Below are 27119 nucleotides of genomic sequence, written 5' to 3'. Positions count from 1 at the left end.
CCCTGAGTTCGAATTCTTGCTATACTATTTATTAACAGTACAATCATAGGAAGATTATCGGCATCTCTGAGTTTCAAATTCCTCATCTGTAAAATAGAATGAATAATCACACATAGCTCATGAAGTTGTGAAGATTCAATGCAACAATTCATGTAAACACTTTATACAGTATCTAGCACATAATCACCTATCATTATTATTTCTGGAAAAACTTGAAACTGTTAAAACTAGCAGCATCGTACGAGTGGAACTGAGATTTGAGAAGTTTGAAGTAGAGTATTGAGCATCACACGAAATGTGTATTAATTTTTCATCTCTAAATCTTAGCTCCAGCTTATTCAACTTGTAATCTAGTTTTATTTTATAAAGAGAACTTATAAAAATCATATCAATTCTTGGCCTAAATTAATTGGTTACCATTCATGTAGTCACATTCACAAATAACTACTGCATACTATTTACCCAGGTGTTTTATCAGAGAAATTAGTCTCAAAAGGTTAGTAAACATTATCCAAACAGGCATTTAAAAGATAATGCACTTCATTTTATGCAAATCTTTCTATTTTTTAATTTTTCAAAATTGATGCCAGGTAAATTGTGGTCAATAAGAGTTTTACATGATCTGATTACAATAAATAAATTTCTTCTTAGAAAGCAGAGACAATTTTCAGTCTATGATCAGCTTGGTGACACAGAAGTGTTTTTTACTACTTGGCAAAATTCAGCTCAAATCAATGTGATATAAACTATAGTATATTGTTATATAGATTATAATATGGATAACAGCCACTAAAACTTGCTATGTATTCTGTAATAACTCAGAGACTTTTGTCTATTTTATTCATCCTGAATCCTCAGTACCTAGAACCATTCCTAATAGACATTATTAATGAAAAGTCTTGTTGCTACATGCTAGATTTTGTGCTTCATTCTATAAATACAAAGAAGAAATGGATTCTGCGAAGTAGGTACTCACCATCAAGTGGAGGAGAAAATAAAGAAATTAATTAAAATGAAGTGACAGAGATATGCTTGAGGTAGAATAAAGGCAACTCTGCCTGCAGCAGGAAATGATTTGGAGATGAAAAGTTAAGGTTTTCAAGTAGATAGAAGTTTTCAGATGGGTATGGGCTGAATTTGGAGGCACTTGAGGCAGACAGAAAAGCCTAGAATAAAAGGATATATGAAAAACCATGGTGGTGCCTTCAGAATTCAAGTAGTTTGGGATGATCAGAGTTCATGGTGTGAAAGGAGAATGTCACATAGTAACAAAGGAGAGCAGGGCAGGAGTCAGATCTTGGAAAGCTTTGTGCCCTTGAGAAGCAGACTCTTTTATTAACATGGAGTTATTAAAATGTGGAGTAACATAGTTTTGACTCCTGAAAAGACCATCCAGCAATAGTGTGAGAATTTGTTGAGGAAGACTGGATGAAATCAGCAGGTAACTTCCCATCATTTAGGGTAGAAACACTAAAAGTAGGAACTAGTGGTAGTGGCTTGGAGAGATTTTAGGAGGTGGAATAAAAGGAACCTACTGGCATGACTGTGGCAGGCAAAGAAGGAGAAGTCAAGGCTTTTTACCTGGGCAAAGGATGAATATTAGAACCATTAATCAAAATATAAGTTCAGTTTTGAAAATGTAGGATTTTCATATGGAGATATCTAACAGATTATTTTATTTATATATATATTATATTTTATATTTTATTATATATATATGTAAGAGTTTGTAGCTCAGAAGAGAAGTCTGGGCTGGTGGTTCATCTGGCATCTTCAGGGTTTGTAAAATCAGAGAGTACTAAAAATTAGAAGAGAAAAAGTGTGAGACCAAACTTCAGGTTTATCAGTTAGGACAGTAGTCTCTAAACTTGGATACATAGACATGACTGATTGGACAAGATGATCCGTTAGGGTATGAGAAGAAAACATTACAGCTTCTATATATTCTTATTGTCTACGTGTCTAATAAGACGGCAATTAACCTTTACTAAGATGTAATAAACAGATTTAAATGGTTCTCATTCAGTCTATGTTTCAGAGGACCACATGTTATGTAACCATCCCTGGGAGAAGGACCATAATTCTATAAGGCAAAATGGTTAATAGAGTTATCTTCAACCTATTTGTTCATTTTCAGTATGTTGCAGTATATACTAGTTTATATATAGCCAGTGACATAAATATAGGTTGTGTTATCAAGATTTAACTAAATTAACTCTCCCTAAATGGACAAGTGGCTCACAAATTTTCTAGCCAAGAAATAATGCTGATTGTAATGTAAGCCCAGGTGACTATGGGGAAAGTCTAAAGCTGACACTTCCACTTACAGAATAAACTATTTCCATGAGCTGAAAGCAATGAAGATCTATTTGGCTTTTCCAATAATTCTTCCAAACTGGATATTTAAAGTCAAGAAAAATTACTGAAAATATGGACTTATCATGCACAATCATAACAATAAACTCCAAATGGAAAATACACTTTGAGATATTAGCTAATGATCTTAAAATAATATTGATTTCATTCTGTCATTTTTATAATTTTATATTTTGTACATAGATTTTAATATATATAATATAGTCAGAGAGTATGAGGTAATATAATTGCTACATAAAGCATATAGAGAAAGAAAGACGGTTGGTTTTCTGGTATTTTGAGGTTTTTACAGGTAAGAATGAGCAATCAACAGGATTCGAAGATTGCTGAGTTAAGGGATGGGGGAGTCTAAGCAGTCAGAATGGATTGCCATTGCTTACATCTCTTTTCCATACTAGCTGAGAAAGTGGTTCTTTGCATTTTTCTGTGTAATACATCCCTGAAAATAAAGCCACAATCTCCTCATCACACTATGGATCACATTATTGAAATTTAATCTCTGAACCATAATAAGGTACAGAGGTGAAATAAGAAATTTTAGCAATGTGATGATTTTATTAAATGTTTGAGAGCCTTAGTGCTAGAAATTAAAAGTGCAATCATTGGTCCTAGTTTCACAGACCATTAAGCAAACAACTGTTTCTGTTTGGACTATTTTATTTGATTCAGGTAACATAAAAGACTTTCATAACAAGAAATCCATGAAGAAAAGTTGACTTATCCAATATTTGTCAATATGCCTCCATTTAATCATGCAAACTTTCATAGGAATAATATAGCAATATATTGCAAGCTGTGACATTTATGCCAGAATATTGATCATCCTTAAGATTCATGAATCTTCCCTTTCTATTTTTTTGCCCTCTGTTTGTTCTGGGTGACTGGAGAGCACAATCTTCACCAGCAATCTTAGAGTTAAAGGTTTATGGGGGTAAACCCAAAATGGAAACTGTAGTGCAAACTCCATTTACTTTCAGTGCTTGAATTGCTTTCATGGATTGCAATGACATGGGGAAACTAGTGACAATACACTCAGTATAACCCAAAACTAAACTTTCAAAGACTCTGTTACTTATTCATATATAACAATATCTAAGAATTAGATGATGATTGATAAATGAAATGACTACAAAATTTAAAGAGAAAGACTTAGAATATGGTAAATTTGGCTTTCATTTAAAAAATAAGTATTCTTCATTATTTTTGGAAAAAAAATAACTCTACAAAACTGGAGATAAAAATGAATAGCATTTGCCTGATGGGTGACATATTATGGGAAATAGTTTTGGCACTTAAGATTCTAAATGGGTTTGGCAAAAGACAGGTAAATCCCAATGTGGAGAAGAAATATAGTACCGATGGGGCCTGTTTACTACGGTAGATGAGGTTAAGAAGCTGGGCAATGCTTACAAAAAGCATAGAACTAAGAATGTTGAGAAGCCACCTTTATTGCCCCATTCTAATGATTAACTACCATCAGTGACACAGGCAAGTAGTTACAGGAAAAGTTTTAAAATCATCACAGGAATTCAGATGTTTATCTAGCCATAAAACGTCTTAACGTGCTTCCCAGTTGGCTCAAGAAGTTGGGGAAAAGAATCTCTCTAAATAAATAATAAATAGTAAATCTACAATTTGTACTTAATTTTTTCTAAGACCCAAGCACACTTCTGGGCAGGTCCAACAGTAACAGATATAAAAATCTGGAGACATTATCATTCAGGAAGGACCTTAGCCACTGGGCCAAATATGGGATCCACAATATATGCACTTATTCTTACCAAGGGGAAGAAAAATGCTTTGTTGAATTAACAATACCTTATGTCAACTAGTGAGATGAGAAGGGAGCAAAATAAGGAAGAAAGTCTACAATCTTCTAGTTTGAGGAGGACTTGGAAAGCGAAATAGAAGGGGTAATTATGTCTCATCCAAAGACTACCCATGGGAAGGCCTCAGATGGAACACTTTTGGAGTATCAAAAGGCCTCTAAGCAGAAACTCATGTGCATCAGAGGGCAGGTTTGTGTGTCTACTGCAAATTTTGGATTATGTACAAATCAACTGTAGTCAAATAGCAATCAATTTCATCTTCAATCTACCTGAACAATTTCATCACGGCAATTGACTGTGATTTACTTTGTGTTTAAATATGGACTATTTTCTTCTCTATCTTTGTCACTGTTTTCTACACTTACCAACAATCCCTACACTGAATGAAATACATTAAAATAAAACCACCTGCACTTGATCTTCTTTACTTCATGCTGAGTCACTGACTAGTTCTCCTTCTGCCAGCTTTCGATCCCAGGTGTAAGACCAGCCTCTAGTTCCCCTTAGTTACTTTTCTAAGACTAGTCTTTCCACCTTCCTGACATTTATGCCTTCTCCTCGTCTATCTTCTTCCCTCAGTATCATAAGGAATCTTCTGGAGGGTTTTCAATTTTTCTTGCACTTCTTGAACCCCTGGCATTTAGTGTCTCTTGTAGATAACACAGTTCTAGTTCAAGAAGTCTCTTTCTGACACCAAAATTTTATGAGCCAGTTCTTCTGCCTTCACCTCAAATACTGGTATCATGCTTCTCTCTAAGACATTACAGAAGTCCTGTGTTTGAGCACATTCCAAAATTTATGTCTTAAGAACTTCATGCATGAGATTTTTTAAAAAAACTGGACGTATACAGAGGGCAATATCTCTTAACTGGACACTTAAGAAACTGCCTTTAGTTTGCTAGAAATGGAACACATAGATAAAGTTGTGGAGAACTCAATTCGGGAAGCAGAAGAAGAGGGTTAAAAGGCGTTGTTGTCTGTTGTGCATGACTAAGGGAACAACAACAACAAAAAAAGAAAAACTGCCACCATTTCGACATTCATGGCATATGAGTATAAAAATAACCAACTGGGACATATCCAGTTTCAGGCTCCTCCCACCTCTGGATATTTTGTCTCTAAATCTGCCGTCTCAGTTTGTGATATTGAAATGGTAACAACAATGACAAGGGCTAGTGGGTGCAAATTCTCATATAAAGCAGACAATATGTGTGTTCTAGATGCCAACAGCAAAAAGAGCAAATAAAATTTCAAAGGTAGCAAAAGAAGGTTTAGTGTAGAATAATAATAACTGAGTAAGAGGAGGGAGAGAGGACATGCTGCCTGTTTGTCCATGGACTGCTGTTGATGATATGCATAGGAGTTCCTGGACTTGGTAGTAGAAAATACACATCTCTGGGAATCAAAATAGAACCTAATTATGAGTGAAGCCCAGTGGATTGATTTCCCCTAGTGACCTGGTCCCATTATTGGTGATGTCTTCCTCTATCCATTAGGACTTTTGAGAGCCAGCTGCATGATAAGGATTTTGTGAGCTCCAAAAATTATAAGATATTTGGCATCTCTGCACTTACATCTTCCTGTAATGATATATTTTATTGTTTGGAGAAAGAAGAAGTAGATCCACTTGAAGCAAAAGTGGAGAAAGCTTTCAGTGATTTTTATGGTTATGTGTGAATATACATGTCGCAAATTCCATGGATGAAAGCATTTTCTGGTGTGGTAGTAATGGTCATTCCTGTTTTTCTCCTTCTCCTGCCCACTTTTCTACTCTTGCTCCTATTGGCAGCGTTTCTTTTATTCTTTTTTTTTTTTTTTTTGAGACAGAGTCTTTCGCTTTGTCGCACAAGCTGGAGTGCAGTGGCATGACCTCAGCTCTCTGAGACCTCCACCTCCAGGGTTCAAGCTATTCTTGTGCCTCAACCTCACAAGTAGCTGGGACTACAGGTGTATTCCATCACACTTAGCTGATTTTTGCATTTTATTTTTCATAGAGACGAGGTTTCACCATATTGGCCAGGCTGGTCTCCAATTCCTGGCCCCAAGTGATCCACCCACCTTAGCCTCCCTAGTGCTGGGATTATAGGCATGAGCCACTGTGCCTGGCTCTTTCTAACCTCTTCATTCCTCCCTCTGAAGAATGTAAGATAAACAGAGGTTGATCACTTTGTCCCTTGGGAAGGAAACTTTTTTTTCACATACAGGTGATTAACTAACAAATGGACAGGGTGTTCACTCATTTTCCATACCTCTGTATTTCAAAGGTGATCTTACAGGGAACCCAAAGAAGGCCATTGCCAATGTCAAGCAGCTAATATCTAATCCGGCCCTAAAAGCATTTTAGATTAGATTGTTAGTTACTTTCAGCATTCTTTCTGCCTCTAGTTAGGTTGAAGTGGTCTGCACAATAAAAACCTAGGATAGCAATATTGTTGAACAGAAACCAACATACCTCAGTTTATGTCAAAGCTTTGAGTGCAAGTGTGTGTTCTAGAATCAACCGAAAGCACCTGCTCCTTAGAGCTTATTGAAGTGCCGGGTCATAACGGGTTTAATTGAAGGAGTTATTAGCCCATGTGTTTTCTGATATTTCTGGATTAAAAAGAAGTCCTTTGGCACCATAATTCTGGTAGAAGTGATGGTGATGGTGGTGAAGATGGTGGTGGTAGTGGAGTGTGTGTATGTGTGTGTGTGTGCATGTGTGTGTATTTATTGCAAACTTATTCTTCACCTAGGAAGTTCTTGGCAGGAATTTTAAATGTAAGGGTTATAAACTAATAAATGTTCTTTGAACAGTGCCAGGTTTACAGTCAAGAGAGGGCAGTACATGGCACTATTAAGGATAACAAGAAGAAGAATTCTCTGATGGGAACTCTAATAAATGTAGTAGCATGCTGTAATAAAGAGCACTAGAAAATGGATGAGGTATAACAAAATTATTCATAAAGAGAAATGGAAAAGGATGTCATGCTGAGTGGTTACATGCAGTTATATAGACACTAACAAGGTTATCACTAGAAGCTGAGTGCTAGTACATTCACATATGTTTTCTAACTAGCACAAAGAGAGACTGTTTTTATCCTAGAGAACAGGAGAGCCTGGAGTTAGAGGTGTGCTAAATCTTGCTACTGATTTTTAATAATTCAGAGCCAAATAGCAATAATGGTTCATGTAGGTCAGTTTAATGAACAAAGCAACCTCACTTCAGGTTATTTGATGGAAGGTTCTCTGCCGAGTTGCTAACTGGTATACTTTACAGCTATCTCCAGGGTTCTTTTTGATATGATATTATCCTCCTCACATACTGCACTTTCTATACACCAAAATATAATGTGATGCCACGAGCGAGGATGAAAACACTAAAAGAATTTTCAAATGAGCCCATGAGCTCTTGCTCTGAAGCCGCAGTAATGCTAGAAAAACAGAGGCAGCTGCCCTGCTCACATGCCTCGCCAATAAAGTTTTCTAAGAACCACAGTAATTCAAAGAGTTGGTGAGGAAGTCACCTGACAATCCTTGGAGCTAAGGAGAAACATTTACCCGCAATATCTTCATTATCTGAATCTAATAACCATAAGACAGCAACAGATTTATGTGATGTTAAATGGATACACTGATAGTAACTAATTTAATAAATACATTGATCAGCAATTCTTTTATTGACATGTAGGACCCTCAATTTCTATAAATTTTCCTTTCATGATAAATTTAAATAGTGCTTTTATTACCCAATGTGTTTCAACCCATGGGAAGAAGTTTTAGCTTAGAGATTTGAGGCGTTCAGGCTTTTTTTTAGAGCAAAATCATATCAAGAGATGGCTAGAAGTATCGGTGGCAAAGTCTCAAGCCAATAAAAATCACTGAAAGTATTTTTTCTACCGAAATAGGCCTTTGGGGATTTTCCTTTTAAATTCCATTTTAATTGAAATGCAGAGCCAATTCTATATGATGGGGGCGCAAAAAGTCCACTCACATTGGAATTCCTTGCAGAATTCTACAGTTTTGACGGTATCACCTTGATTGACCTGAGCGTCACGGTATAAAGACTTGTCTCAGTTTCTCACCTCTTCAGAGTCCTAACATGTTATGTGTTATGCTATTTAGAGGTACAGATTATAAAGACTGGGTCATGTGTGGGTTGTTCAGTGTTTTGCTTTTGGAATATTTCTTCTCTGCTCTTCTCTGGCATCTCAAAATACACACTTACACATTCTGGCAGCACTTAGTAAGTAAAGGTCCAGACATGGGTGAGTGGACTCCCTCTGACCCCTTTACACAGAGAAGGCTGTCTTGACGACTAGCTTCACCTAGATGTTCCATAGTGCCACACAATATTCAGTTACATTCGGCCTCTCTGACCAGAGTTTCCTAATGAGTTTGAGGCGTGTTCCATCCCTCTCGAGTGCCACTTGCCCTGAATTTATTTAGTGAGTCTCCAGGCCTGGAACAGAGGCAGAGTTCTTACTCCCTGGTTATAAATACTATCATTGTGTGTGCACTGATTCTCTAAGGTAAGCCACCTACCCAGGGAGGGTTGGGTTTCTTGGACAGTTTTCACATTGGAGGTATGCCGGAGCTAAAGCATTTATGAATGGAAATCCTGGGGGCAGAGAACTGGGTGTGAGATTCAAACAGAGAGACTGAGTACCTGTTTCTGAAATCGTGAAAACAAATCATCCTCTACTCTCCAGGAAGAGCCCTGCACACTGCACACAGGTGGAGCAGGCCGCAGCCTTTATGCTGACAGTAGAGAAGGGTTACATCTCTCCTCCAATGCCATTAATTAAAACAATATGGCACAGTTACAAAATTTACAGTTTTCAAGAAAATTAACCCATTTCACCTAATTTGAGCCTCAAAATACCACAGAATATATATTGTCAACCCCGTTTTATAGGTGAGAAAACCAAGGCTTATAAACTATGAGATTTGTCACCCAGATTTGGTGTGGGAGAGTTGCAATATGAATTGAGACTTTCTCACTCTACATACTTTGATTTCTGCCTCTGAAAACATATATAGGCCCTTTGACAGATATTAACAACTTTCCTTAGTTCTTTTTGTAGCTGCTTTGGGAAACAAGCGGCAGAATTCTTACGGATGAAGACAGAGACAGGTGAACTTTGAAAGAAGCTGGGCAGATTTGTGCCATGACATCATGTCGCAGGGGAGGGCTGGGTAGATTTTTAAGCCTGGGGAAGCCAGTGCACGGGGTCTTAGGGAAGGAGTTGTTAGTCAATGTTCCTAATAGAGGAGAGGAGAGAGGAGAGAGGAAGGGAGCTTGGATAAACTCTAAAGACCAACTTCTCCTTCCCAAGTTTGCCTTGGGGAGCAATACAGTGAGAACCGATTAGTGCAGGCCTTAATGCTTTGTATGTGAAAGTGAGTAAGACTTATTGAGGGGAGACTAATGCAAGCAAAGCCTTCATTTCCAAGGAGTAAATAAAATTCTGCTTGCAAAGATTCCTGATTCCCTACCTGTCTGGGTCATACAGGGCAACAGTTAGCATGACAGAATCATGGAACAAATTCCCCTGGAAAGACTGTGTTGAAGAAATGAGTATCACAGAAAGAAAGAAAAATGGGAAAAACCAGGAAATGTTTCAAAGACACTATATCATTGTTACTGGGAGGAAATGTGACATGTAACTTCAGAAGAACTGTTTATATGGTGGAAAATCAATTTTGGAAAATGTAAGCAGTGGCCACAGTGGGGCCCTCACTGGGATTTGAAATAAACCTTCCTTAAGTAGGACATAATTATTTTCTTTGGTTCCTAAAACACTGGCTTTTCTAAGCCATGAAACTATTTAATGCAACTGACCCTAACCTGTTTATCAAATATAGCTGTAGCCCTAGACATGAAACCCTGGCATTGGCACGTAGGCACGCATGTGGGTGACGTCATTTGCTGGTGGAGATCATCATTCAGTGAGAGACATTGGGGAGGGGAAAGAAAAGATAAAATGCCAAAAGCATGTACCACTTCATTCTCCATGCTGAATACCCACCAACCTCGCCAGCCACATTTTATCTATGAAACAGATTTATATTCTGAAATGCAGAACACACTCATCAAATGAATTTATTTTGAATACTGAAGCCAAACTGGATTTTTTCATTGCATCTGTGACTTTTTACATTGAATCTGGATATAGTTTTGCACCCACTTCCAGTCTGGAAAAAGATCTGTCCCACTGAGACTAAGTATTTGGTCTACCCACCTTCCTCTGTGAACCACTATTAAGATTTCAACTCCCTCACCTTAGTGAACCTGTCCAAAATCTACATTTCTGTATATATTTTCAAGGCTTGGGAAGTTAGATTGCTAGTCTAGATTTCTTCATATCACTTGGCCTCTGAAGAGTTGTCATCTAAAGAATTTTCTGCCCCTAAACTTACTTTTACATAGTAAGATGTGAACAGAGTAGATACTCAATAAAGACTTTCAGCTATAAGTGACAATCACTTTCCTACCTAGGTTAAGCTTTGACAACACAAAATGAAAATATTTCTTCAAGCAATGCATTTTGACATTGGCAATTAAATACCAGGTGGTATAGCCAACAAGTAAGTAATATAATGAGATTTGAATCTTTAAAAAATTTTGGGAATTTTTTAACCTTCATTATTTTAAAGTATAATATACACACAAAGAAACCCATAAATCAAAAATCTATAGTTCAGTGATTTCTCACAAAACAAACACCTCTGTGACCACCCACACCAGCCTCAAAGAATATAACTAATGCATGTTAAAGTTTCCCTTCTAATATTCATTAATTATTTCAACAGAAAATTGTTGTGTCCCTACTCTGTGACAAGCACTGCCCTAGGCATACTTACAATATAGTAAGAAAAACAAACAATAAGCAAATAAATACATACACGTCAGCAGATGTATGATATGAAAACAAAGAGAACGGGCTAAGGGACATGAGGTAAAGGTGCAAGAAGGGTAGCTATGTTACATGGAGGGTTACCAGGGGTGCCTATGCACGGAAATCATGTCTAGTTTTTCCTTGTGTCTCTGGGTTTTTAGCCCACAGTGTCAATTAATAGATGTCAAACAAACTGAGCAATGATGGAATCATGTATTCATGACAGATCAAAGCAACCAAAAAAAGCAACAAATGGAAAACAGTAAAACCAATTGAAAAATTGTTGGCTTTGTGAACAGCATGGCTAACAAATGGCATTTTATCAGGGAAAGAAAAAATGGCCATTAAACTTCAAACACTTTGTTAGAACAGGAAATGCAACTCATTTTTAGGCATTTCCTCCTGAAACTATTGCACTGAATTAAGATTTTACAAGTTAAAAAAAACTTTAAACATAGACACTGGACTATTAAATTTGGAACAAACAGCATTTGCCCACCCATGGTTGGCCTCCAGCTTCTTAAATATTTCCCAAATTGGTGATTAAACATTTAGAAATTCCAGTGGAGCATTAAAAAAAAAAAAAAAGTAGTAAAACCAAAATATCACAAAAGGTAAAACGCTCAACACACTAAATGCCCTTCAATGTTCACACTGGCATTGTGGAATAACCTACCAGGTATTACCTTAGGCCTCCGAAATATAAAGAAACTGACTGGAAACACAGAGTCTTCCTTTAATATGGAGGCTCAACTCAATCAAGAATACTATGGCCAAAGTTGTGAAACTCTCAAAGTAATTCCGGTGTGAGTGGGCTTTCTATTTCTTTTCATTTAGAAATGGCTCTGAGTTTCAATTGAAATGATGTCTAAAAGGAAAATCTCAAGGGTGAATTCAACAGAAAAATAAGCATTTCTTGGGTTTTTTGTTTTGTTTTTTGCTGAAAACATTTGAATATATGGCCTTTAAGGAGGAAGGAAGGAAGGAAGGAAGGAAGGAAGGAAGGAAGGAAGGAAGGAAGGAAGGAAGGAAGGAAGGAAGGAAGGGAGGGAGGGAGGGAGGGAGGGAGGGAGGGAGGGAGGGAGGGAGGAAAAAACAGAAAAGAAAAGAAAGAGAGAAAAAGAGAGAGAGAGGAAGAGAAGCAGGAAGGGAAGGAAGAAAGGAAAGGAGGGGGAAAGAGAGAAAAAAGGGGGAAAAAAGAGAGATGGGTGGAGAGAAAAAGGGAAAAAGAGGAAGAGAGATAACCAAGGAGGGAGGGAAGAAGAGAGACTGTTGACATTGATATTTTGAAAAATATTAGAAATTTGCAAAAAGAAAAATAGAAGTGAAATGTCTGTAGAATTCTCCCATGATCCTTTTATTATACCAGGCAGAAGATTATATTAGGCTGTCCTCTGTATTTTGGATTTTTAACATACACATTGGAAATTGATATTCGAAGCCCTATGCCCTACATGTAGTAGTTCCTCAATAAACGTATCCTGAAGATACTGATTTTGCTAAATCCATTTCCCACTTCCTTTTTAGTGACTCCTAATAATCCTCAATATTAAGTTAAATCAATAGTAACACAAGTATGGAAATCAGCATTTAAAAAATCATGTAATCGTTCATCCTATCAATCAATAAATATTAATTGCATTTCAGGCAGTGTGCTTAGATGCTGGGGTTTTAGCCAGAAACAAGGCAGACATGGTTATTGTTCTATAGATTATAAAATCTAGCTAGAGTAACATTTAAAAACCATCATCATCATCATCATCATCATCATCATTCCAGCTAACACATATTGAGAACTTCCTCAGTACCAGCCACTATTCTAGCGTTTTATACATATTAATTCATTCCATCATCATAGCAATGTTGTAAATAGGTAATAATATTGGCCCCACTTTTCTGATGAAAAAACTGAGACCCTAAGAAATTGAGAAATGTTAACAGTTAATTTCAATACAGTGCTAAAGTTGTTATGATCCATATGTGATGGTTAAAATAATTCTTAAAAGCAGCCATCAGAATTGATACAGAAAAAGGATTAAAATTCCTCTTCCCCCACACACCCTCCCTCTGCTTTAAAAAAACAATTCTGGAAGTCTTTAAATATTTTCAATTTTAATTTTATATTTTACTTTTCTAAATTCTTAAGAACAGAATCATGGTGATAATGGTTACAGTTGTTTTACATATTTTATGTTTTAGAACTTATTTGTTCAGATACAGAAGATAATACACACTATGTGATGTGATTCAGAGTCTTCCAAAATGAGGGGAAAGGGTGCACCAATGGATACATAAGCAAAGGAACTCTCCTTGGGAATTTAAAGCCCTTTTTCATTTTCTGACCTCACTATATAGACTTGCACAGCATCCAGGCCTGCCATTGGATAATAACTGTGTCCAGCAACCCCTGGGACCCAACCAATTTATCATCTACTCTGCTGGAGAGAGTTTTGGTTACTTCCATCCTGTCTTGTGCTGTGGGGTCTAGCAAAGTCGAAGGGTTGCTAATTGCCATGTTAAATTCTCCTGGCCTCAGCTATTCTCTCCATTGTGTCTCTCAATCTTTCAGTCCAATTAGGGATGTCCGTAGGAATTTATCTGCACGCCAGGAGTTCAAAAAGCATTTACTGCTAGTTTGTCTGTATCAGCAGAGGAGAAAGGTGGTTTTAGTCAGGGTAGCTGTGCTCTGCATTTTATGATGGCGTTTCATAATGGGAGGTTGCAATCTTCTGCCTACTATAAGATAAAAGGGAAAAGAATTCACAACAACTTGTGTTTGGGGAAACATTTTCTTGAATTTAAGGTTATCTATCAAGATAACAGTTATTACTAATGTCCTTATCTGATGTTGTCTAAATAAAGTCCATTAACTGACTTTACATTTTCAGGTCCAGTTGCTATAACTTTATTATAGCTGTCAATACTCTGTTCAGAATAATAATTCTAGCATTGATTTCTACTTCTTCTTTGCTTAAAGACCCTTTGGCATCTCAACTGAATTTCTCAAGTTTAAAAAATTCGTGACATTGGGTGGAGGATTTAAAAAGTCATCAGGTGAAAAAAGTCCCTAGGTGACTTTCCTATGCAATATTTAGACAATTTAATTCTCTTCCACAAAATATAGAATCAGTGATGCGGAGTGATTTTTTTTCTCCTTCTACCTTCAAATTTAAATATAATTTTGGACACCATGGGATGCATTGACATCATTTTTGAGAACTCATTATAAAAACACGAAAATGCCTGTTGGTTAACCATGACGCCATCCCTAATCTGACTGATACATGTTTAAACTCATGTAAGAACACACATACACAAAAAACCTTCTTCCTATAAAAAACTCAAATGTGAAATATTATAATTTCTTTCAGTGAGAATATGTTTGACATATACTTGTTAGAGAATGGGCTTTGTTTCTCAAAGATTAAAGAACAACATTATTTGCATTACCAACCAAGGGCAAGATCCACAACATTTTTCTCTCTGGGCAGAAGTAAGAGAGGCGAACTGATGATGTCAGGTATATTTGAGTATTATACGACTAACTAACGTGGTAGAAGATATGCTACAGGCACTGTGATGCAGTCATAGTGCAGGTCTGTTCCAAAGGACCATGGACTGAAGGACCTGTGGTTGCTCTCCACAGGTCCTTTTGGCCTCCTTCCTGCTTTGAATGCTGCTTACTCTCTGCAGACCTAATGATGAAGACCTAATGATGCTCACAGTTACTCATAGAGATCTGGATTTTATTTTGAACCAGCCAAACCATGCTCATTTTCCTAGTTATATTTCTTCTCTTTCAGTTAGGACTTAAACTCATAGACTTCTCAAAGTCCACCTAATGTCGTAGAAAGAGCACCAGTTTTGGACTCAGAAATACCTGAGTTGTGATCCTGACTCTGGCAAGGATAAGTCATGAGGCCCTGGACAAATTATTTAATCTTTTAGAGATCCAGATTTCTTAAGTGGAAAATGGCAATAAGAATGCCTGCCTTGCAGAGTTGTTTGTGAGAATTTAATAAAACTTCACAAATATAGTGTCTAGCATAGTATAACTTACATTGGAGGAACCCAATTATAATAATAAAGGAAAATAAACGTGTAAATAAAAACATAATGTATTGTGATCTGGTATCTTTGTTTTTCTTTTTTCAGTGATAGCAGTGTCACTTCTGGGGAAATATTGGTTTTCTAATGAAACAGGAGTTAAATTAAAACCAAAATGAAATATCATCTCACACACGTTAGAACAGCTATTTTCAAAAAGGCAAAGATAACAAGTGTTGATGAGGATGTGGAGAAAGGGGATAGTTATACACTGTTAGTGGAAATGCAACTTAGTATAGCCATTATGGAAAGTGGTATGGAGATACCTCAAAAAATTAAAAATACAACTATCATATGACCCAGCAATACTACTTCTGGGAATATAAACAAAGGAAATAAAATCCAGATCTCAAGAAGATATCTGTACCCTTATTTTAATGCAACATTATTCAAAATAGCCAAGATATGGAAATAACCTAAATGTCTCTCAATAGATGAATAAGTTTAAAAAATGTGGTATACACACACACACACACACACACACACACACACACACACACGACAACATGGGTTAACTGGAGGATATTATACTCTGTGAAGTAAGCCAGACCTAGAAAAAAAATTGGTGCATGAGCTCACTTACACGTAGAATCCAACATAGGCAAACTCGTAGAAGCAGAGAGTAGAATTGTGGTTGCCAGGGATGGGGATGGAGTGGCATGGCGGGAAATGGGAAGTTGTTGATCAAAGAGTCCAAAGTTTCAGTTACACAGATGAATGAGCTCTGGAGATCTAATACATAGCACAGTGATTACCATTAACAACACTGTATTATACACTTGAGAATTGCTGAGAGGATCGATCTTAAGTGTTCTTGGCAAAAGAAAGAAAGAGAAAAGAGGGAAGGGAAAGGAAGGGAAGGGAAGGGAAGGGAAGGGAAGGGAAGGGAAGGGAAGGGAAGGGAAGGGAAGGGAAGGCAAGGGAAGGCATGGGAAGGGAAGGGAAGGCATGGGAAGGGAAGGGAGGAAGGAAATGGTTACTATGTGATGTGATAAATGTGTTTATTGGGTTTAGTGCAGTGATCATTTCATAATGTGTACATATATTAAAATGTCAACTTGTACACCTTAAATATATGCAATAGCTATGTGTCAATGATGCCTCAATAATGCTGAAAAAACAAAAGAGGGATTAGTTTCCGGGTGCTTTCCCCCTTTACAAAATAACAATGAAGTTTAAATCTGTTTCTCAGCTTCTTTGACACAAACATTGACTGGGATAGTAGGAAATTGAATCCTTGTGTGAGTCCCACACAAAGTCCTAAAATATAAATACTTTATGGGCAGTTTGGAAAATATAGTAAATGTAGTAATTTTATTTTAATTTTCTCATTTAAAGAACATTCTGAACACCAATTAGCTGTTTAGACTTGACTCTATCATTTCAAATATGAAGCCACACTCGAAGCTTCTGCAAAATATGGTGTTAAGTCAGGGGGATGGTCAAAGTCCCTTTGGTTTCTGAAGGCATTATGATTCTGTTGCACACAGCTGGGGAAATATAATTCTGAACTCTCTGAGCCCAGGAAAGGATTCTTCTTTCCATACATCTAAGTCACTTCAGGATCACAGAAATCACCTTTATTGGAGTGTTCATAGATGCTGCCTCAGTCAGCCTCTAGAAAGAGGACAACCTTAAGTTTACCTCAGACTAATTTGTATTTGAGGATTGGTGTGAGGCAAGCCAGGTACCATGAATCTTCTGGTTAAAAAATTATTATGTCATTTTACAATGTAACAACCAACGTTCAATATGAAAACAGGTAGCAATATGACATACTGAACTTAGAAGTTTTAGTGCTCTGGTTTGAATATGCCACCTCCAAAATTTAGGTGTCTAAACTTAATGGCCAATGCGATAGTATTAAAAGGTGGGGCATTTAGAGTGATTAGGCCATAAGGGCTCCTTACAAAAAAGGCTTCACATAGAGTCCTACTGGTTTGCCCTTCTGCCTACCACCATGTAAGGACACAGCATTTTTTCCCCCTAGAGAATACAGCAACAAGGCACCATCTTGGAAGTAGAGAGAAACCCTCACTAGATGACTGAACCTGCCAGTGCCTTGATCTTGGACTTCTCAGCCTCCTGAACTCTGAGAATTATTTCCTTTTCTTTATAAATTAGTCTTAGGTATTTTGTATGGCAGCATGAACAGACTAAAATATTTAGTCTCAGTTTTTTACTGGCTGTGCTTCCCCAAGTGTCTTAACTACTCTGTCCTTTGATCCTTCACTTGCTTGAAAAAAAAAAGGAGGGGCTTTAACTAGATGGTGCCAGATGTCCTTCAATAGTAATAATTATAATAATAATTATAAAAAGTGAGAGAAAAGTAGCTCCCTTGAACAAGTCCAGTATTATGATTATAGGTGAGACCCTGAAGTAGGCCTGAGTTAAAAGAATTAGCTGTGTGACCTTGGGCGTTTTAACTTTCTCACATGTAGAGTGGGAACATGAGGAATACGGTCCTCAGAGAGCCATTATGAGAGTTAACTGAACAATATACATAAGGTGCTGGCCACAGCTCAAGAATGTATGTCAGCCAGTAGTAGTAGTCGTGGCAGTAGTAGTGGTGACCAGGAACTAGCTCGCTAACTTAATTCTCACAGCTTGCAAACTTATAGATTAATATCCATATTTTATAGAAGAGGCAACTGAAGTTCAGAGAAGTTAAGTAATTTTTAAAATGTCATATGGCTAGGAAGTAACAGATTTTGAAACTAGTTCTAATTTTAACCAGTAGCATACTTTTAAGCTCTATAATTCCATGAAAATCCTATTTTGATTAGAATTATAAAATGATGCTTACAAGTTAGTTGCTTGATCGTTTTTGCTCCCAAAGCACTTTATGCATATAACTAGCAAAGCATTCATCATATCTTAATACTTTAATTGTTGTTTTACTTGTCTCTGACCCACAATAAAGAGGGAACTTTTTGAAGACAAAGATCATGGCTTACAAAGTCAAGAGATGCAAACACTGGCACACAGTAGATATCTAGGAGACGTCTTTTGAACAAAATATATTTTAAGAAAATAAAAAGTCTATAGCAAAACAAAACAGAACAAGACAAAAACAATTTCATTAACTTAATTTGACTGTATGGAAAAAAAGAAAAACAGAGACCGAGGAAACAACATTTTGTCAGGACAGTCGGGTAAAGGGACATTGAAAGTAAGATACTAATTTTGCCTTGAAGCAGGAAATGGGTTTCAATTTCAGATATTTCCTCCTGCAACAATTGCTCTAAACTAAGATTTTATGGTTCTTGCAATATACATAATTAAAATTAATTTAAAAATTTTAACAACCAGAGAAGCTTCAAATTTAGGGACCTGAGTTTTAAATTTGGACCAAAGAGAGACTATTTAGTTTCAAAGACACTCTAGGAGAAATTCAGTACAGTTGATGTTTCATATTAAAATTTATACCATCCATCATCCTAATAGATTATCCATATGATTTGTCCATCACATTATGAGAACAAAATGCTATCTTGTGGCCTTGATACTGTGTCTTAAAAAAAAAGAAAAAAGAAAAAAGAAAAAGAAAGAAAGAAAAAAACCACACTGTTCCTTTTCTAGTTTTTTCTTTGAAGTTGTTCATAGCACACAAGGTCTGGCATCGGGAGTAATTAGAGTAAACCATGCAGAAATCCCAACGGAAGAGGACAGGTAGGATAATGTTTGCTGCATTAAAAACTTAAAAAGAAAGCTCAGTGTTGTAGAGGACAAGAAGGTGAATAAATCCTTACTAGAAAGATTAAATGAGTGAATCGGTTTTACCTGTCTAAATTGGACTTTCCTGGCCGTATTTTGAGATGCAATCACAATGAGAGGAAAAGCTTGAGAGGAAATTTGTAATAATTAACAACGCTTTACACACGATAGGCAGACAAATGTTTTTGAAGACTGACCAACAAAACTGTGCATCAAAATCACCTGAGATGCTGTGTCTACCCCAGCCCTAAAAAAAGAAAACTGAATCCCCAATCTCTGGGGAATGACCCAGACCTCTGCTCCTAACAGTCTCCTTGAGATATTGTAAGGTTCTTTCTATAGTATGAGGATGACTGGCAGACACAGTTCCCTTACAAAAAAAAGTCTTTATTTTCTTCAACCAGAATTTTAGTATTTTCAATTAATTTGGTCTGTATCAAACACATTGCAGGCAAGATGTTTCTATATCTCCTTTCCTTATAAAGGGAGAATGATGAAAATTATTTAAAAACAAAAATAGTGTGAAAATAGGGTTCCTGGATTTAGAAAGCAAAAATATCCCAAATGTTACATGGGGCATACTTATACTAAAAAAGTATTTGTTGTTTATTTCAAATTCATATTTAACTGGATGCCCTATATTTTATCTGGCTGCTCTATGCAAAAAAGGCGGAAGTCACAGCCTGAAGGTAACTGGTATACCATTTGCAAATGACCTCACATGTGAATTGATGCAGAAAAACCTACATTTGTCACCTAAAATAATGTACCTAATCTAAATTTTAAAAATATTTCCTTTGTTTAGAAAATAAGAGTTCATAGGAACCTTAATAATCTAACGGCTTGTATTGTAGACTTGCTATAACCTTTCTTAATTCACCTTTAATGCAGTCAGTTGCTGTTTTTTAAAGAACTAGGTTTTGATTCAATGAAAGTGGCCTGAAAGAAACCTAACTGTCCTTCAAACTAAATGTTGTCTTTAATTTTGCACTTGAGCAAGAGGCTTTTAAAAAAATTATCAACACTAAAATGGACATAGCTACCAAGACCCCCAGGAAGTCACACATAAAGTAGGCAATGTAGATAAGCCTCTCTCCTGAACTGAGATCTGCCTCTGTGCTCTACACAGGCCTACAGGTGTGGCCACAATTGGAACAGGTGTTTCCACATGTGGGAGTTGGGGTTTGAGTATCTATTTACTGCCTTTGCCTTTTCCTTTGTGTCATTCATTGTGGCCATGCGTGTTCTCAAGCTGTCGGACTTCTCTGCCTCACTTTATGCCTCTATTTGGTAGAGCTGTGGGCTGTGGTGTGCTATTTCTTTCTTGCTTATTTTTAGATGATTGTTAAGTACTTTTTTTTTTTTTTTTTTTGTCTTGCTGTTTTGAGACTTCTGAATCAGACTTTTTGGTCACAAAGAGAGGGAAAATAAGAGTGAGACAGAGAAAGAAGGATGAAGGGAAAGAGAGAGGATGGAAGAGGAAGAGAGAAGGAGAGAGAGATGGGGGGGGGGAAACAGTAGAAGCATTATTTTTAAGAAGGAAAAAAGAAGCCTTAGCCAAAGACAGATGACCTTGCCCTTGTTCTGCTTTGACATGGGAAGTTGAACTGCCCCAGGAAGTCATTAACAGACCAGTAGTGACTGTTTTGTCAGGTCATATTGTTTAATTAGATCACAACTTAGATCCCAATTCTAAAATCCTTTTGGCACATGCCATAATTCCCAGTACTTAGTATCAAATACTTCCTAGCAGCTGCCTATGTAAGGCAAAAAGTAAGTAAATTCAATATTTAATTTTTAAAATAACAGACTCTTAAAGTTTCTGGTGGTTGATCACACAAATCTTTTGTAAAAGTAATTGCATCCTGTTGTTCTCAAATGCTCAGTTTGTCTTCAAGGGTTCTCTTGAATCATAGTAAGTGCTTTGTGCCATACCTGGAGAATAGCAAGTCTTTAGTCCTCCCAATCATATCCTGGTTTGAAGATGCATCTTCTTTGTGTCCATTGACTATGACCTGAACTGCTTCTGAAGCAAAACAGAATCAAAGTTCTAAACCTATGGAAGGAGAAGATGTGTGGCAAACTATTTGTATTTAGTTCTAATATTTGTGGCCCATCAGAGCTGGGCTTTCCGGATATGTATCACAAAATTTAGTGGCATCCAAAAATTAGAGGAAATATCTGTAGGATCCCAGAAATCCTTGGCCAACAGAACATTTTTTCCCTCACCCAGTTTATGTTTCACATGCTAGATATTTTCAGCATAAAATGTCTCAAATGTTGGAACTTATCACTCTTCCTCCAATAGCTCCATCCATAGACCAACGGATCTGGTTATTAAGATTTTTCTTCTGGAAAAGCAGCTTGCACTACATTTTGCTCAATTTCATTCCACTGGCCCTAGTGGTGCTGCTATAAACACCTCTGTCCTGTCCTTTTCTCCCTCTTTCCTTCTTCCTATTTTTCTTCCTTCCTTCCTATCTTCCTCCCTTCTTTTCTCCCTCCCTCCCTCCCTCCCTTCCTTCTTTCCTTCCTTCCTTCCTCTCCCTCTCACCCTCCTTCCTTCCTTTCCTTTCTTTTTCTACCTCTTCCTTCCTTCATTCCTTTCTTTCATTCTTTTCCTCTCTCTCTATTTCTCTCATTCTTTTTTCCCTTCCTTCTTTCTTTCCTTCTTAGTATTAAAATAGACAATTACTGTTATCTCTAGTGTCTTCCTCCATTTAACCAAGCTCTATATGTTGTGTTAACATTTTATTTTACATTTTTCTCTTCATTTCCTAAATCTGTAGAGTTATGACTTTGCTTTTCCAAATACCATTGTTTGTTTTCAATATTTTTCCAAAGTGTAATAAGTATTATATAAGTTTTATTTGTAGGGTGGTATAAGAATACTTAGGAAAGATAACAGCTCAGGTTGGTGAGATACAATGAGATTTCTGGAGGAAGTAATGCTTGGGCTTAGCTCTGAAGGACCAGAAGTAATGTGGAAAGGGGTTGAGGGAAAACTTTCTTGTCTGACACAGCATCAATGTATAGAGCTTGAGGGTAGTGGGTAGGGAAAACAAATGAATAAAACTGCAAGTAATCACAATTAAAGGGCAAATTGTAAAGGTTGAGCAAGAGGTGATAGATAAGGTGAGTGAAAAGCAAGGATCAAACTGCAAAAGACATTGCACACTGCAATAGGGTTTGATCCTTACTCTAACCGTAAAGGAGACTGATCAAGGACTTTAAGAAGGAGAATAATCAGGTTCCTGTTTCTGAAAGATAGTTCTTGCACACGTAGATAATGGAATAGAGTAGTGGGGAAAAGGAAGTAAGAGAGAACGGTTTGGGGGATATTTTGGTAAACTAAGCAAGAAGTGACCTAAAGTTAAGTAGTAACAATGCAAACAGTAGGTAGGTAGGTAGGTGGAGTCTATACAACTTGATGACTAGCTGGATTATGAAACAGAGAGAGACAGGCAGTGAAAGATGACTCTAAACTTCCTGGCTTGGGAAAATAAGGAAATTGCAGAAATGACTCATGCGTTTATTGAGAAAGAAAAGGCAAAGATGAAAGTTCCAATATGGACAGCAAATGAAATCCGTTTTGAAATGTTGAGTTCATGGTGTCTGCGATACACTCAGGTGCAGATATTTAATTGCCTGATTGAGTCATAAACGTGGGATTTATCAGTCTATAGAGAGTAATAAAGTCTTGAAAATAAATGAGATCACCCAGAGAGGTTTTCGAATGAGAGTGGAGTCCAGGACAGACCTCGAGAGAAAGCCAACATGTGGATAAAGGAAAATTAAGCCATGGAAGATTATGATAAAGAATAACCATAGAGACAGGAACAAATCAAAGAAAGTATTATGTCACCAAAAAGAGAAAGAAAAATTTCAGAAAGTGGTCAATGCTATCAAATAGAAAAATCGGTGCTGAAAGATTTATTGTATTCAGTAGCAGGACAGTCATCAGTGATCTTGTCAAAATGGTTTCATGGTGATTGTTGTAGATACTGAGTGCATTAAAATAGTCGAGTCAGTTTTAGTAATTTGTGTCTTTCAAATAATTTGTCTTTTTAAATTGTTGGACTTATTAGAATGGAAGTTTTTGTGATATTATCATATTATTACTATAATCTCTATAGGATACATAGTGAACTCCTGTGTTTCATTCTGGATGTTAGTAATTTATCTCTTCTTTCAGTCTTGACCAGTCTACCCAGAAGTTTATCAATTTTGTTCTGTTTTTCTTCAAAGGAGCAAGATTCATTTTCATTGGCTCCCTTTATTCTTTTTCTATTTCATTACTTTCTTCTCACCTTATTACTTCCTCTCTTCTGCTTATTTTGAGTTTAATTTGTTCCTATTTTTTCGTTTCTTAATGTGGGAGTTTAGATTATTGGTTTTAGAGTCTGTCTGTTTCAATATAACCATTAAAGCTATAAAATTTTCTCTAGCCTTTAGCTGCAATGCATGATTTTAATATGTTGTGTTTTTAGTTTTCTTTTATTTCCAAATATTTTATACTTTTCCTGTAATTTCTTCTTTGTTCGCATGGGTATTTAAAAGCATGCTTTATTTCCACATATTTGAAGATTTTCAGGTATTTTTCTATTATTACTTTCTAATTTAATTTCTTTATGATTAGGTAGCATATACTGTATTATTTTAATTATATTTCTAAACTTATTGAAAATTACTTTTTGATTTAGAATATGGTCTAGCTGAATGTTTCAAACAGCCTTGAAAAAATGTGTATATTGCTGATGCTGTTTGGAGAGTTCTATAAATGTCAATTGCATCAAGTTGTTTAGTATTGTCCAGGCATCTATACTCTTACTACCTGTCGATTTGCTCTATTAATATTTATTTTTTCAGTTTATTCAGATTTTGCTTCATATTCCTGAAGCCCTAGTAGCAAATGCATACATATTTAGGATTGTTTGTCTCCTTAGTGGATTGATCCCTTTAAGATCATGAAATTCCAGGTAAAATCCATTTTATCTGATATTAATTACATCCACTCCATCTTTTTGTAATGCTCTGGATTTGCATGGTATAACTTTTTCATCTTTTTACTTTTAACCTATTTGTGTTTTATATTTAAAATGGGTTTCTTGCTAACAACATGAAATTAGGTCTTTGATGATGTATTCTTCTGTCTTTTAATCAGTGTTCAAGCCATTTAAATTTAATATAATTATTGATATTTGTCAGTTTAAATTATCAATGCTGTTTTCTCTATTTGTGTCATCTCTTTTTTTTCCTTTTTTGCTCTTTTCCTGCCTACTTTTGGATTAACTGAGTATTTTTAGTAATCCATTTTATCTCTACTATTTACTTATGAGCTATACTTTTGTTTTGTTTTGTTTTTCAGTGGTTTCTCTAGGGCTTACAAAATGCACTTTTAATGTATTACAGCTGCTTTTCCACCTTGGATGACTAACCATTCCTGTTTTCCAACGTCTGTGGGTAGAAGTAGGGAGTTCCCAGCTTTTAGGACTTTTAGTGACCAAATCGGGAAAGTCACAGGCACATGGGAACAAAACGAGTTACTCTGCTCTTCATATTTAATATAAGGTCCCTAAACAGCATACTGTAAACCCCACTATATGTTACCATTGTTTCCAAATTAAACAAGTATATTTTAAAGAATTTTAAAGCACAAAAAATCTGCTATGTTTGCCCACATATTTACAATTTTTGGCAATCTTGTTATTTTTTGAGATCCATTGTCTCCATTTGGTATCATTTTATTTCTGCTGTTGAGCTTCATTCTACATTTCTTATAGTTCATGTCTGCTGATGACACCCTTAGTTTTTGATTTCTGCAAAGACTCTTTTACCCTCCATGTATGGATATTTTCATTGAGTACAGAATTACAGGGTGACAGCATTCTTAGTACTTTTAATATGCCACTCCACTTTCTCCTGACTTTCATAATGTCTCACAAGAAGTCTTTAGTTTCATATCTTTGTATTTCTATGTAATGTTTCTTTTTTCTCTATTTTTAAGATTTTATGATTATTACTGTTTCCCTTAATGTTATTTCACCTTCCACTTCGCTGTGTGTGTGTGTGTGTATGTGTGTGTGTGTGTGTGAGAATGTTCATTCTGCATTAAGTTTATTTTGAGCTTCCTGGAATTTGGCTTTATAGTTTTTTTGTTTGTTTGTTTGTTTGTTTTTTGAGGCGGAGTCTCGCTCTCTTGCCCAGACTGGAGTACAGTGGCCGGATCTCAGCTCACTGCAAGCTCCGCCTCCTGGGTTCATGCCATTCTTCTGCCTCAGCCTCCCAAGTAGCTGGGACTACAGGCGCCCGCCACCTCACCCGGCTAGTTTTTTGTATTTTTTAGTAGAGACGGGGTTTCACTGTGTTAGCCAGGATGGTCTCGATCTTCTAACCTCGTGATCCACCCGTCTCAGCCTCCCAAAGTGCTGGGATTACAGGCTTGAGCCACCGCGCCCGGCCGGCTTTATAGTTTTTAGCAAATGAAAAGATGTTTTGGCCACTATTTCATTAAATATTTTCCCCCTCTTATCCCCAGGACATAATTCACACATTTTAAACTACTCTATAGTGTTCCATAGATTACAGAAGCTTTGGGGGTTTTTGTTTGTTTGTTTCTTCTCTTTTACTTTATTCTGTTGTTATATGAAAGACTACTGATTATTTTACTTCATCTGCAGTGTCTATTATCTATTGATATTAACCCCATTCAGTAAAGTTTTCATTACAGAGTTATATTTTTCATGTCTAGACTTATTTTCCTGTGTATCTCTTTTTATTGTGTTCTTTTTTTTCTAAGTAGTTTACATAGTATAACAGTTGCTGTAACATCTTTTCTGTCTGCTAGTTCTATCATCTCTGTCATGTCTTATTCTATTTCCAGTGACTGGTTTTTCTCCTAATCACATATTTTAGCTCTTTAGACTATCTAGTAATTTTGGATTGGGTGTTGAACATTGTCTGACTGTATGGATTTTGTTATCTTCATATGTATTTCTGATTCTCTCTCTTTCTCTCGCTTTGTGTGTGTGTGTGTGTGTGTTTAAGTTACTTGCTGTGATAATTAATTTTATGTGTCAACTTGACTAGGTTAAGGAGTGTTAAGATAGCTGGCAAAACAATATTTTTGGTTGTGCCTGTGAGGATGTCTTTGGAAGAGATCAGTGTTTGAAAGAGTAGACCAAGCAAAGAAGATCTGCCCTCACCAGTGTGGGCAGGCATCACCCAATCCATTGAGGGCCCACATAGAGGAAAAAGGTGGAGAAAGGACAAATTTACTGTCGCTTTTGGAGCTGGAATATCCATCTTCTGCCCTCAGACATCAGAACTCCAGGTTTCCTTGTCATCAGACTCTAGGACTTACACTAGCAGCCTCATAGTTTCTTAGGCCTTCAAACTCAGATTGAGAGTTAAACTACTGGCTTTTCTTTTTCTCCAGTTTCAGATGGTATATCATGGAACTTCTCAGCTTCTATAACTGCATGAGCCAATTCCCATAATAAATCCTCTCTTCTACATCTGTATCTATCTATCTATCTAGCTAGTGTGTGTGTGAATGTTCATTCTGCATTAAGTTTATTTTGAGCTTCCTGGAATTTGGCTTTATAGTTTTTTTTTTTTCTTTTTTGAGGCGGAGTCTCTCTCTGTCACCCAGACTGGAGTACAGTGGACAGATCTCAGCTCACTGCAAGCTCCGCCTCCTGGGTTCATGCCATTCTCCTGCCTCAGCCTCCCAAGTACAGGCGCCCGCCACCTCACCCGGCTAGTTTTTTGTATTTTTTTTTTTTTTTTTTTTTTTTTTTTTTTTTTTTTTTTTGAGACTGAGTCTGGCTCTGTCGCCCAGGCTGGAGTGCGGTGGCCGGGTCTCAGCTCACTGCAAGCTCCGCCTCCCGGGTTCCCGCCATTCTCCTGCCTCAGCCTCCCGAGTAGCTGGGACTACAGGCGCCCGCCACCTCACCCGGCTAGTTTTTTTTTTTGTATTTCTTAATAGAGACGGGGTTTCACCGAGTTAGCCAGGATGGTCTCGATCTCCTGACCTCGTGATCCGCCCGTCTCGGCCTCCCAAAGTGCTGGGATTACAGGCTTGAGCCACCGCGCCCGGCCGTTTTTTGTATTTTTTAGTAGAGACGGGGTTTCACTGTGTTAGCCAGGATGGTCTCGATCTCCTGACCTCGTGATCCGCCCAACTCGGCCTCCCAAAGTGCTGGGA

Source organism: Theropithecus gelada, chromosome 1, assembly GCF_003255815.1.
Source record: "Theropithecus gelada isolate Dixy chromosome 1, Tgel_1.0, whole genome shotgun sequence".
Lineage (NCBI taxonomy): Eukaryota > Metazoa > Chordata > Mammalia > Primates > Cercopithecidae > Theropithecus > Theropithecus gelada.
The sequence above is the reverse complement of the archived record's forward strand: the minus strand, read 5'-3'. Positions refer to the sequence as shown.